Source organism: Chiloscyllium plagiosum, chromosome 5 (assembly GCF_004010195.1).
Source record: "Chiloscyllium plagiosum isolate BGI_BamShark_2017 chromosome 5, ASM401019v2, whole genome shotgun sequence".
In the NCBI taxonomy this organism is placed as follows: Eukaryota; Metazoa; Chordata; class Chondrichthyes; order Orectolobiformes; family Hemiscylliidae; genus Chiloscyllium; species Chiloscyllium plagiosum.
In genome coordinates this window covers 39,731,281-39,743,959 of record NC_057714.1, presented here as the reverse complement: position 1 = coordinate 39,743,959, position 12,679 = coordinate 39,731,281, and the positions used below count along the sequence as shown (strand labels likewise).

Genomic DNA, 12,679 nt, shown 5'->3' with positions numbered 1-12,679 from the left:
ACACTATTTGCGTCACTTTGCATCGCAAACCAGCTGTTCAGCAATAATAACATTCTGAATTATCCATTAGTGTTTCTTAGTCAGTGACCAGGTCCAGGATTTAGATTTAGATTTTATTGTAACACGTACAAGAGTACAGTGAATAATGTTGCCACACAACGTGCCATCTTAAGTACAGAATCTTAAGGTCAAGGTAGAAAAAGACAATGAAATTAAAGGTTAAACATTGTACTAATTATTAGTACAATGACACATTCTTATTTTAAGTAGAAAATAAAGAAATAATGCTGTAAGTTGAAATGTTAGTCTTGAGTGCTTAGCCATGGTGGGACCATGCTCCATGGAATCCCCTTGAGTCAGGGAATCCACGTTGGGCCGAGAGTCTGCCACGCCAAGTTGGGAGGCCACCATGGAACGGCGGTATCTGTGCTGGGAAAAGAGGGAACAATTAAGGGAAAGAAAACACAAAAGGAAAGGAAGTGGATGGAGATTATTACTTCACTGGTATAGAGTTGGGAAACACTTAAACTCTGATAAAGAGAGAGAGTATATCTGACAGGTAAATATTCTTTCAGCATCTTTGAAATAATGACAATACCACTACCTTAATCTTTTTCACAGATTTCTCAAACCAATGGACATGCAACGGAATACATTTTGAACTCTGTTAATGTGATCACTTGTACCATATGGCAGATCTTAAAAAAAAAACACAAACCATGATGTAACAAAGCATTGATATTGCCTCTACCAATTGGATGTTGAGTTTGCTGAGGGGAGAAAAATTGTAGTTCTGTAAGTTAGAGAAATAAGGGTTTGAGAAAGAGCTTTTGCTTTTATAATAGCTAATCATTTTCTTCAATGTTTCAAAGCATTTTACAAATAATGGATTATAACCATGGATACATAGGAAAGCAAAGCAGTCAGTTCCTGTGCAGGAATATGTCTTCATGAAAAGAAATTCCGAGTAATGAAGAACTAGTGTCATGGCTGTCAATTGTGTTTAGCCATTTCATTTAAGTCAGAAACCTTGGTTGAGAACATAATTAAGTCACTGTATTAGTGCAAATCTGATGGGCTGCATGACCTTTGTGTTATAAATTTTCTGTTTCCATAAATGTGAGGAATCAGTAATGGGAGAACATCCAACATGAGTAACCATTATGGGAGATTACTAGAACAGTTACTGTTCATAAAACTAAAGGAAAACAACACTCTTGGAAAATGTACAACAAATCAGCCTATGTTAAAGGGCAAGATTAGTCGTTATTCTTGATGCAGATCATTTGTCTCAGGATTACTGGGGAGGCATTGGTATTGTTGTTAGACTCTTAATCCAGAGACCCACATGATGTTCTGGAGAGCCAATTTCAAATCCCACCATAGCAGGTGGTGCTTCTTCAAGGAAGAAACTTGGCTATCCTTGCCTAATCATTTTATAAAACGTCTATAAGGTCACCCCTCTGACTCTTTTAGAGGGGGAAAAAGCCTCGGTCTATTCAGCTTCTCCCTTTAGCTCAAACCCTCCAACCCTGGCAACATCCTTGTAAATCTTTTCTGAACCCTTGCAAGTTTCACAACATCCTTCCTATAGAAGGGAGACCAGAATTTTGTGCAGCATTCCAAAAGTGGCTTAAACAATGTCTTGGACAGCTGCAACATGACTTCCCAACACCCACAATGCTCTGACCAATCAAACACTGCTTTCACTGTATGCCTGCCACTCTATTTCAAGGAATTATGAACATGTGCTTATGCATTGATAATTCATATTTTGCATGCCTGTGATAATTTATGTACAATAAATAGCAGTTTCTTGTAAATACAGAAACTTGGACAGTATTTTCTGTTAAGCCAAGTTCATCAAACAGAAAAATTGGGGATGTTGAGTAACTTGATTAAATCTTCAACTTCTATGATGGTTCCAGGTATTGTGGGACTCAAGTATGTGTGCTTTCCAAAGCAGATCATTACAGGGGATCTTAATGGGATTATTTTGGAACAATGACAGTGACTGTTTGGCTGTTGAGTTAAAGGGTAAAGGATTAAGGAAATAGCAGATTTTGTGAGAGAAAAAAGGCCCTGGAAATTGCTATAGCTTCCTGCAGGTGGCAGAGCTGTCCTTGACTAACTTAAGCGACCACAATTGATTCATTGAATTAGCAAATATTTTGGAGGTGAAACTGTCTGCCAGAGCTAAAAGGGCAGAAATAATTTCAGAGCTAGCACATTTGGGTTTAGAAGAAGTTGAGAGTTAGGTGGTAATTTTTGACTGGCACAGATGCAATCAGTCAAAAGGTGAGGAACTTAGCACTCTACAAGCACTTAATGTTGAGGTTACACTTAAAGCAGCTTGAACATGGAAAAAAAGCTGAACAATCTAGAGACAGAATTCCAAAAGGCAAAAGAAATAAGGAAAGGGCCCTCTAATTAAAAGGGATGAAAACAAAGCCGAAACCAGAGATGCAAGAGAGAACAATAATAGGAAATTAAATTAAGAATAATGCAAGTAAAAAATGAATTTTTAGAAGCTGAAGAGGATTCTGATGAGGAAAGTACAGTCATAATCTAAAATCCAATAAGTTAATTTTTAAGTTTGTATAGGACCTACCAAGATTTGAGGTAAAGGATGTAAAGACATTCCTCAACATTTTTGAGAAAATAGTGAGACAAGTAAGTGACCAGTAGAAAATTGGACACTGCCCATGCAAAGCAAATTGTCAGATTGACAGGACATTTAGATATCAGTGTTTAGAGGATGCTTATACGGATTATGATAATTTAAGTGCCTGAAACATATAGGCATTTAAGGAAGCAGTTTCAACTCTGCTTGTCAAAATTACTTTGGTTAACTCTTTCAAACTATCTATGAAACCCTTGGAGAGATCATTCTCTTGAGTTTCAAAACTAGCATTATCTGTAATACCTATGCATGCTGAAAATGAAAATAAAACTGCCAGTAAGGATGATGATTATGAACTGATCCATAAAACAAAACGTTTTGTCTTGTCACTTTGATAAAATTGAAAGGAATAAGGAGGGGGAAAGTAAACAGACTGGATGGCACAGTGGCTCAGTGGTTAGCATTGCTTCCTCACAGCATCAGGGACCTGGGTTCAATTCCAGCCTTGAGCAACTGTCTGTGTGGAGTTTGCACATCCTTCCTGTGTCTGCATGGGTTTTCTCCAGGTGCTGCAGTTTCTTCCCACAATCCAAAGACATGTAGGTCAGGTGAATTGACCATGCTAAATTGCCCATAGTATTAGGTGCATTAGTCAGGGGTAAATATAGAGTAGAGGAATGGGTCTGGTTGGGTTATTCTTTTGGGGGGTCTTTGTGGACTTTTTGGCCGAAGGGCCTGTTCCCATACTGTAGGGAATCTAACCTAATCTAATCTGCTCCTCTGAGCACAAAAGTGTGGCTACTGAGGGTGGACATGAGAATCGACTACCTAACTGTTTCCATTGTAACGTGCTCATTCAGAATGTTGTGAACTGCAATATAAGCATATAGGACTTATTAGGGTTCATAAGAATGAGTCTGAGAAGAGAACTAGAAACGAAAACGCCTGGATTGAATTGATGCTACAACTAAAATACCAGAGGTAAACACTGCTTTGAGTACAGGGGAAGTGAATGAGCTAGATGAAAGATATAAAGTGTTTTTATCTGAAGGGAAGATGACTTTCATCAAATTCTCTGGAGGGGAAATAAAAATCCTTTTTCAACAAATGAGTTTGACTAGACAGTGTCCCCCATAATACCTGCCTCATTTTGAAGAAAAAGAGTCAATGTGACAATAAACAGGCTAAGTGCAGAATATATTCCAGTTTCAGTGCATAAAGTCCATTTGGAATCTAACTTGTCTGAATCCTGGTAGTAGAAGTTGTTAAGAAATTACCCATGGATGGAATTAATGATTCCTGGAGAATGAATCGGCTGGAATGGAAGATATAACTTCACCTATATTCACAGAAAGATGGAATGAGGCAAAAGAGATGAAACAGTTAGCTGTTTTCATCATAGTATTAACTACTGCAATAGCTAAAAAAGCCATCACTACAGTTCAAAGCAATACCACAAGCAGATATTAGATTTGTCAAAATTATTTAAGAATGAATGTCATTACAAACATTTCGTTTGAATGGCTTCACTAACAAGATTAGAGTTAAATAAATTGGCACAGGTAATTTGCATTGAAGCTGAGACTGAAGGAGTTCTGCAATGCTTTTATATTAAATCGTGCTCCGATAAGGAAGTGTAGACCACTCGCAGATAAGGAATGGAGGTTGTTCATTAATGGTACAGTGTAGATACCATAAGGAATTATTCTGATTGTCATGAATTTTTGTGGTAGGGCTTTGTAGGAATATAGAAAATTCAACTATTGATTAAACTTACCAATACTTCATAAAGATATGGTGTAATTCTGTAAAATATGCCGTACATATCCGGATCTAGGAGGATCTGAAAATGTAATTAAACCAGCACCTTGAATACCTATACCAGTTTTTGAGGAATGATTCAGTCTTGTTTTGGTAGATTGTGCAGGACCATTGAGTAAGAAAAACAAGGTGTCACTATATCCTCTCAATTATGAATATGACAACTCTTTCTAGAAGCTATTCCTTCCAAGGACAATTATAGCTAAGATAGTTGTGGAAAGGTTAACTTAGTTTTTTTTAAACTTATGACCTTTTGTAATTCAAATATAATCTAAAGTTTTTCAGAAAATGATTGGGATAGCTTGGGGGGGAACCCATTTAAGTCGACCACATTTCAACCATAAACACAGCGAGCTTTGGAGCGATGCCATGAGATTCTCACAACCATGGATAAGACATATTGTCATGAATACCCACTGGATTGGGACAAAGCATTAATAGCTTACAATTATTAACAAGATATTCTCCAAATGAACTCCTGCATATAATTCAGTTGAATTGAGAGAAAAGGTCCATTTAAAATTGATAAATGGAAAGTTTCTAAGACCAGAAAATAAATCCTGAATGTATCCATGTTCCTAGAAAGTCTCACAACAGCACAAAGTAGCACGTAGCATTCTCAAATTTCACAGCCAAAAATGAAAGAATGGGCAGACAAACATTGCCAAAATTTAACTTTTGAGAGTGTGGAGTACTCTTATTGTTGTTGCCTTTTCAAGGTAAACCTCTAGAAACAAAATTCAGTTGTCCTTGCAGGTAGTTTGGTAAAATGACTTATCTGATACTTCTGATTGAAGAATTAGATGTGCCACGTAACTATGTTGAAGTGATATCCTCCTGGGGAGAGAAGGAGCTGCAAGTGTCAGTTGTTAATAGTAGTGGAAGATGACAGACAGTAAAAGGAGGGCTAAACAGTGTACAAAGTGCATTACGTACAATTTGACTAGTTAATTTTGGAATAATAGTACTGTTAGAAATTGTGTTCTCAAATTTTAAGGAAAGATGGTGAGAAGACCTAGTAAAGTTGCTTAGGAAGCAAAAGGAAATCTGTAAAGATATATCTGAATATAGTATGTTAGCTAGGCTCAATGTAGATACAGGAAAGTCAGTGAAAACAGATTTCACACATACCGGAAGACCAATTAATTGAAACTGTCCAAGCAGACGAAGTTCACCAGTAGTCAGTTACGCTCTTGGTTTGAGACAAAAAATCCAAAGTAGACATGCAGGAGGTTATATCCGAAACGATGACTTCTCCACCTCCTGATGCTGCCTGGCTTGCTGTATTCTTCCAGCATCCTGCTTGTCTGCAGTCAGAGTTGCACAGCACAGAAACAGACTTTTTTTAATCCAACGTATCCATGACCTTTTTTAAAACGTTTTCCTCTCACCTTTTTAAAATATGTCCCCTGTTTTGAACTCCGCCACAAACAGTTGCCATTTGGCTTATCCATCCTCTCATGATTTTATAAATTTCTATAAAGTCACCCCTTTAACCATCTTTCTAATGGAAAGTGTCCCAGCCTATCCAGCTTATCTTTATAATTCAAAGTCTCCATTCCTGGCATCATCCTAGTGAATTTTTTTCTGAACCCTGTCCAATTTAACTTCCATACCAGGGTGGCCAGTTCTCCAGAAGAGGCCTCACCAATGTCCTGTACAACCACAATATGACGTCCCAACTCTTATACACAATGGTCTGAGCAATAAAGGCAAGCGTGATAAATGCCTTCTCAACCACCATGTCTACCTGTAATGCAAATTTCAAAGAATTATGTACCTGAACTCTAGGTCTCTCTGTTTGACAACACTATCCAGGACAATTACCATTATTTGTATAAGCCGTGCCTTGTCTGTTTGACCGAAATGCAGTACCTCACATTTATCCAAATTAAACTTTATCTGCCTCTCCTCAGCCCATTGACCCAAATGTAGAGTCCGAGAGATGTAAGCACAGAAACAGACCCATCGGTCCTACCCGCCCACGCCGACCAACCCAATCTAGTCCCACCTACCAGCACCCGGCCCATATCCTTCCAAACCCTGCCTATTCATATACCCATCCAAATGCCTTTTAAATGTTGCAATTGTACCAGCCTCCACCACTTCCCCTGGCAGCTCATTCCATACACTTACCACTCTCTATGTGAAAAAGAAAAGAAGTTGCCCTTTTGTTCTCTTTTTATATCTTTTTCCCCCCCTCAGCCTAAACCTATGCTCTCTAGTTCTGAATTCCCCCACCGCAGGGAAAAGACTTTGTCGATTTATCCTATCCATGCCCCTCATAATTTTGTAAACGTCTAAGGTCACCCCTCAGCCTCCGACGCTCCAGGGGAAACAGCCCCAGCCTGTTCAGCCTCTCCCTATAGCTCAAATACTCCAACCCTGGCAACATTCTTGTAAATCTTTTCTGAACCCTTTTCAAGTTCCACAACATCTTTCCGATTGGAAGGAGACAACTGCACACAATCTTCCAACAGTGGTCTAACCAATGTCCTAATCAAGATCTCTTTGTAATCTTAGATGATAACTTTCACTGTCCACTTTACCACCAATTTCTGTCATCCACAAACTTACTAGTTATGCCTCCTATATTCTTATCAAAATTGTTTGTATAAATGGCAAACAAAAGTGGACCACTACCCATCCCTGTGGAACACTGCTGGTCTCGGGTCTCCAGTCTGAAAAGCAACCCTTCACCACCTCCCTCTGTCTTCTACTACCAAGCCAATTTTTGAATCCAATTGACAAGCTCGCCCTTAATCCCATGTGAACAAACTTTATTAGTTAGCCTACCATGTGGAACCTTGTCAAAGACATCACCAAAGTCCAAGTAAACAAAATCTATTGCTCTTCCCTCCTCAATCTTTTTGGTTGCTTCCTTCAAAAAAAAACTTAATTATGCTTTGGCGACACAATTTCCCTCTCGCAAAACAATACTGACTATCCCTAATCAGTCCTTGCCTCTCTCAATGAATGTAAATCCTATCTTTGAGAATCCCCTCCAATAATGTATCAATCGCCAATGTCAGGCTCAAAGGTCCATAGTTTCCAGGCTTCTCCTTTCAGCTTTTCTTAAACAGAGGCACAGTATTCGCTACCCTCCAAGCCTCCAGCACCTCACTCCTAATTAGAGATGATACAAATGTTTCCAGTAGGGGCCTGCAATTTCTTCTCTAACTTCCCACAACATCTGGGATAGACATGATCATGTCATGGAGATTTTTCCACTTTTGTTTTCTGAGACCTCCAGCTCTTCTTCTTTTATAATGTGAACTGTTTTCAAAGCACCATTATTTACTTCTCCAAGTTCTCTAGCCTCCATTTCTTTCTCCACAATAAAAACTGACAATATTCATTTAGTAATTCTCATGTCGAGAGGTTCAATGCATAGATGACCTTGTTGATCTTTAAGGGGCCATAGTGTCTCTCTACTTCCTCAAGCAGCTGAATGAAAGGTAACTTTGTGGTGATTTACCATGATATCCTCCTTACTAAGAAAACTAGTCTATCTGATGAGACTCCTGCCCCACTTCCAACTCATTGGTTAGCACATTATGGGTTATCGAATCCAAATTAGTGCATTTGAAAGACTTTTATAGCTACCAAAATCATACGTTGTAGCTACTACTTCATTAAATGTGAAAATGTCTCACTGACTACAGTATTCCAAAATATTCTGTGACTTTTCCAGTGGCAGCACTGTTTAATTGTTTAGTATTTATTCACACTAGCTGTTTTTGTTTTATAACTGACTCCTTATTTGAAATATGCAGCTGGAAATTCACTCAGTATAATTAGGTAATTACATCTGTCAGTGGTTTGCCTAATCAAATAAATAACATTTTTTTTTAATTGAATGGTAAATAGCAAGGTTCCATTCCCAAGAAATTGACTCTTTTAGAATTAGCCAGAACTTGAATACAAAAACCAAGGCTGATCTACCAATATGTTACTAAAGGAATGTTGCATTGTCAAAAGTGCTATTTTTCAAATTCATTCATGGGATTATAGAGGTTGCTGGCTGAGCCAGCACTTGGTGTCCACCCCTAGATGCCCTTGAGAAGGAGGTGGTGAATTGTTTTCTTGGACTGCTGCAGTCCATTTGTTATAGGAAGACCCACAATGTCGATGAGAGAGTTCCAGGATTTTGACCCAGCGATACTGAAGGAATTGTTACATCCCAAAGTTTGATGGGAGGGTTGTGGACAGAAGCCATCAGTGATAGCATTTTCCGAGTATCTGCTGCCTTTGTCCTTCTAAATTATGTTCGTGGATTTTGAAAGTGTAGTTGAAGGAACCTTTGAATTTCAATATTGCATCTTGTAGTTGGTACACAGTGTTCATGTGGTGCCAGTCAAATAGATTGTTTTGTCCTTAATGATGTCAAGCTTCTTGAGTGCTGTTGGAGCTGAATTCATCCAGACAAGTGGAGAGTTTTCCAACACACTCCTGTTTTTTGCTTTTTTGGGGAGTTAGGAGGTGAGTTGCTCAATATACGATTCCTAGCCTTTGACCAGTTCAGTTTCTGGTCAGTGATAATCCCCAGGATGTTGAGAGTGGGATTCAGTGGTGATACAATTGAATGTCAAATAGTGATGTGTGGGGTCTTTTTTTAAACGTTACTTGTCACTTGTCACCTCAAACTTGAATATTGTCCAGGTTTTGTAAGACTTGGTTATGGACTGCATCAGTGTGTAAGTTGTCATGAATGGTGCTGAACTTTGTACAGTCATCAACAAACATTCCCACTTCTGACCTTATTATGGAGGGTAGGTCACTGATGAAGCAACTGAAGATATGTGATGAGACAGGTGGTGTTCTGTACTGTTTCTCTTGCAGAGGGGTGTTGTCACAGTGGTGCTGAATGCTTCCTTCAGGCAATTGGTGAACAGCCTTTGTGTTCTCCCTGGGTGTTTTTTTTTCTTTTGTTAAATGAGCCAAAAGAATCATGACTGAACAGGTCAGGGCTCTCTCAGACCCAAGAAGTTTTTTTAGTTTTGCTTTCAGTTAGTGAGAAGATTTCTGATGGCTGTTGAGCAAAAAGCTTGAGTTTCCACTGCTAGAGAAGTCTTAGACAGTGAGGCTTCTTAAAACCCAAGAGAAGAATTGTTCCTCCCTTTACTCTCTCCCTCCCTTACATAAGGAGGTCAGTGAAACAGCTGAAGATGGTTAAACCTGGGACATTACTGTTTCCCGTCCTCCTTTTGCTCATTTGAGTATTTAGTTTTTTAAAAATGCTGTTAGCATCTTCCACAAAGACTAATACAAAGTACTTATTTAATTCCTCAGCTACTTCCTGGTTCTCCATTGTTATTTCTCCAGCCTTGTTCTCTAAGGGGCTTATGTTTACTTTTCATTCTTTTTTTATATATATTTAAAGAAGCTCTTGCTGTCAGCCTTCATATTACTTGTGTTAGAACTCTCACTGACTTTTTTTTCATTATTTTTATTCGTTTATCAAGTTTTGTTTGGAGCTGTGAATTAGGAGTTGTGATCTGAAATTGACTTGTGGTAAAAGGAAAAGAACAGACAGAACAAGCTTTAGTTTGAGGCGCCAAACCTGGAGGTTAATTGCAGGCTGATTCTTGGTTAAGAGTTCCTGTAGATACAATGCTCTTCCCAGGATTACTGTATTTAAAAAGCATTAATGGCTGTTAATGAGGTCTGTATCTTGTAAATAGTTGTGGCAAGTCTGGAAGAGACTCTATTTTCAAGCAAATAGCAGATGTTGAATGGGAATTGAGGCCTCGGGAAAAGACTATCCAACTCTAGGGCCAGAATCTGAGTTCGATTATTTTTAAATGGCTCTTTTGAACAGTTTTTTTCTGGGAGACAAGTGCTAGTGACTTAGCATGAATGTTTGAAAGTTTCCCGCTTAATCTCCCTCACCAACTTTTATAACTCCAGAGAAACTTTGAGTTAGATGTATCCCTTAACTGTGGTTATTTGTCTGTCTTTTGTGTGAATGGGGACTGAAAACAAATGTTTTGGGTTTAACACATCAACGTTAATTTAGTATGCTTTTATTGCTTAATTGTTCTCTGCAGAATTTAGTATATTTACTAAATTAAATCTTTTGTTTCAGATACAAAACCAATATCTGGAACTAATTATGGTGTGTGGAATTAATTATTTGCAAAGTCTGGGCTTGGTTATTCAAAAGTCAAGTTAGGAGTAACTAGGGTCTTGAGTTTTAACTTTACTGCGTTGTGAATGTAGTGGTAGAAAAGCTGATTTTTGTTTGCTTGTCTATCTCCCTGTCATAACATTTGCAAGTTTACTGTCAAAATTTATCTTGTTTCTCTTTTTTGGGGTCACCTTCTGTTGCTTTTTAAAACTTTATCCAGTCCTCTGACTTACAACTCAACTTTGCCACATTGCACATTTTAAGAAAAAAAAATTGGTTCTGTCCTTAACTCCCTGGTTAACTATGGTTTGCTTATTCCCTTGCGTGAATCATATTTTTCTTGCATATACCTTTGCTGTGAGCCATGAATGACTTGTGAATGATATGTAAATGACTCTCTAGTTTCTGATTTCCTCGCTGAGGATTAATGTGGAATAGAAGTCAAGGGTGGAAGTGATTTTGAGAATCTTTGATATGGCAATAACAATCTTGTTTAGCAGTATGGAGCATTCCATCATCTTTCCCTCCTGGGGATGATTTTAAATTTTGATATAAAATGGGTGATGTCAAGTTGGATAACCCATTCTACATCATAGCAATTCTTCATTTCCTTTGAAGGGAATGGATTGGAAGTCAGGTAGGACAATCCTGTAACAATTGGTTAGAATTCCTGCATCGTTCTTCATTTTAATGAGGCCTTTATATTTGATTAGAGGGTAAGGGTGAGTGGATTCAGTTTTCCTGTGTTGCAATGCCTGGTATTTCTGCATTCCTTTCCCCTCTTAATAATAAAATTTTACATGGCAGAAGGTAGATATTTTTGTTTGTTGCACTTGAAAGACATTAGTCCCAATTCCCTGTTTATTATTATTTTTTAAATTATCCCACATGATATTTCTCTGATTCTTTATCCTAAAGTATTAGACCAAATGGGAAATGTGTGGCCTAATCTGCTTTAGTGATAAGTTGATTTAAAAAGTTCACTACAGACGAACACTTCAGAAATAAACAAATCTTTGTATTCGGTGGCAGAGCCAACCAATCCTAGACACCCATTATGTATCTGTATAGTGAAGCGAAGAAACACTGTAATTTTAGTATAAAGGCCAGGTAATGGCAATAATGCCTAGTCCCAATTTTCTGGCAGCAGTCCCAACATGTAATGTACTATAAGTAGTGTGGTCCATGAATGTTTCAATGCAGCTCATCACCGTCCATATTTTCTTAGTGTCTCCTTCTGTTAATTTATATGATATTAATTGTTCACTGTTGTGTTGGAAATTAGTACTGAGATTTCAATTGTGGAAGTATCTTGTTCTATAGAGCAGTTTTCCCCAAGTGGACTGGATTTCAGGTTGACATGAATTACTTTATCATCTTGTATTTTATCAGCTTGAAAATGATTGTTTCGTATGCATTTTTGAAATGAAATGAAATGAAATGAGATGAGAAAATGCAACAGATATTTTTTGGAGAGAAAATATAATGTCTGATTCCAGTGGCAGTGGTTTGGGAACCTTGCCATTCCAGATCATACCCTTAGAAGCAGAAGTGCATTTGATGCTGATTACTGATCATTACAACGTAATAATGGTACATTTTGTTTTTAAAAGAATTTAGTTAACACAACATTTTTCATTTTACTGCAACCTAGTTTGTTCAAATGTACAGAAATATAGAAGATAACCGCTTGTCTTGAAGGTAAATATTCCAGGGGGACTGATGTATATAGACTCAAGGTCTACTCGCTACAAAAATAATCCATGGTGAAAGAAAAGGTTTACTTCAATCTTGTGATGCCTGGATTTGGTTTCATCCTGATGAATGAGTTGTGACTCTTTTTTTTTGGTTGAACAAAATATACTTGATATATTGTAATTAAGACTTAAAAAGGGCCATGAAGTATCTTTGGCAAACAGGATTAAGGAAAATCCCAAAACATTTTAGATATGCTTGAGAAGCAAGGCGGTAAATAGGGAAAGGGTGGGTGTACTCCAGGACAAAGGAAGGAATTTGTGAGAGGCTGGAGGAAGTAGGTGAGGTCCTTAAATACTTTGCATCAGTATTTACAAAAGAGAAAGACAAGGTGGATGGTGAATCTCGAG

General features: G+C 37.9%; 1 protein-coding gene across 3 annotated transcripts in view; it reads left to right on the top strand.

Annotated features, from left to right (window-relative positions):
* Window positions 1-12,679, top strand: part of umad1 (UBAP1-MVB12-associated (UMA) domain containing 1) — a 76,061-nt gene that overhangs the window by 13,500 nt on the left and 49,882 nt on the right. The gene's annotated exons all lie outside the window — the stretch shown is intronic.